Source organism: Neofelis nebulosa, chromosome 18 (assembly GCF_028018385.1).
Source record: "Neofelis nebulosa isolate mNeoNeb1 chromosome 18, mNeoNeb1.pri, whole genome shotgun sequence".
NCBI lineage: Eukaryota > Metazoa > Chordata > Mammalia > Carnivora > Felidae > Neofelis > Neofelis nebulosa.
In genome coordinates, this window is record NC_080799.1 from 42,383,186 (window position 1) to 42,385,083 (window position 1,898).

Sequence of the window (1,898 nt, forward strand, 5' to 3'; positions counted from 1 at the left end):
AGTGGCAAAAAGGGCGGCTCCCTGCTGTCCCAGAAGGCCAAGGCCAGGTGGACTGCTGAAGACAGATGTTAGGGAGACTGTCCTGAGCACTGGGCAGAAGTGAGACCTTGCCAGAATCCACGGTATATGGTCCTTGGAGGCAGGGCCCCAATCCCTGCACTTTTGGATGAAGCTGTTGGGCTCAGGGAGGAGCACAGGCTGCCCCGGGGTCCAACTCTTGGGATGTGGTCAGTGGCCACCGTGGCCTCTGACGCACGTGTCCTGGTATTCTCGCTCGTGTAGTCCCCACCTGGAATTGGGACTGGCTCTGGGTCTTGCTTCACCAGCAGAATGTGGCAGAAGGGACGTGGTGTCACTTGTGGCCTGAAGGAGGCCTGGCAGCTTCTGGTGTGTGCCCCGGAGGAGCCCCCCATGTGATGGGTAATGAAGTTGGCCCGGGGGAGGCCACGTGGAGGGAACCGCGGCCACAGGCACGGCCAAGCTCTGGGCCTCCTGGAGCGGGTCCCTTGGCCCCAGTCAAGCCGCCCCACTTGAGGTCACGGAGACCAGACAACCTGCAGTCCCAGCTCTTCCCTGGGAGAGACATTTGCTGCAATGACAAGCTGGCTCCAAAGAAAAGTCGCTTAGCTCACCTCTAAACGGCTCTTGCCTAAACCTCCCGAGGTTTTCTTGAAAAACACACGGAATAGGCCAAAAACAGCGAAGCCACAGTCCTAGCGTCCTGGGGACTCGGAGTTGATGTGAAGGCACATCCCAAACAAGTCGACACTCGTGGAAACGTGCAGAGTGCCCTGGGGTGCCCCCACCCCATTCCATGAACAGCTAGGAGGCACCCAACTTGGCCACCAGGAGTCCCTTCCGGCCCTTTGGACACGCGGTGTCCTCGACACCTGATGTGGGAAGGCCAGCCTGGGAAGGCACAGCTGTTCTTAGGGAAAGGCTCGACCAGAACCCCCACCCCACAAGGAACAGTGATACTTAGCCACACAACTGGGCAGGGACCCCAGGGAGTCGCCTCCTTACTGCTGAAGCTGACCCATCAGAGGAAAGCAGCCGGACCCACTGGCACAAATGACCCGGATGTGACCTACCAGCAGCAGGTGCTGCTCAGAGCTCCCCGTGGGAGCATCGACCCCCGTCCCCATCCCAGAGGCTCCCACCCACCCAGCTCTGCAGGCGCCGCAGGCCCTGGCCCCCAGGGACGGCCGTCTGGATGATGCCCACCCCTTGGGGAGCAGTGCACATGTGCTCTGGAGAGTCCACACCTGGGCTGGGCTCCAGGGCCACCGTTCACTTGCTGTGCAGCCCCGGGGTACTTCCCGGGCCCTGAACCACTCTTCCTCATCTGTCTAGTGGAGTGACAAACATGACCCCCTACCCCGGGGTGGCCAGAAGCCCCAAGGAGAGGCTGGTGGAAGCACCTGGTCCTGGGCTTGGCCCATTAGGGACGGGGACACGCTGGCACCCTGCCGCAGGCTGCCACGGTGGGGTGTCCCGGCCCAAGGCTCCCACGAGGCTCCTGTGGCGGGGGCACCGGCCCAGAGTCCCCACCTGACAACCGTGTTGAGTCACCTGCGGAACTCTAAGCCAGGACAGTGCCTCCCGAGAGGACCGGGCCCAGCTCAAGGCCAAGAGCCGCTCAGAGACCCCAGAACAACAGGCAGCTGCCGAGGACCTTCTGATTGTGCTGAAGCCGGCTGTGCCGCTCAGCTTTAGAACCTCTGCCTCGGGACCGCATTCTCTGGCAGATTACACAAAACAAGTGGCCCTTTGAGCTGGGAGCCATCCTTGGGACAGGGCATTGCACACGCAGTCTCTGAGCTGTGCTCAGCCACGGGAGCTGAGACCACAGAGGTAGGGCCAAAAGTGCAGCAGGCTGGCACTGGAGAAACAGGATG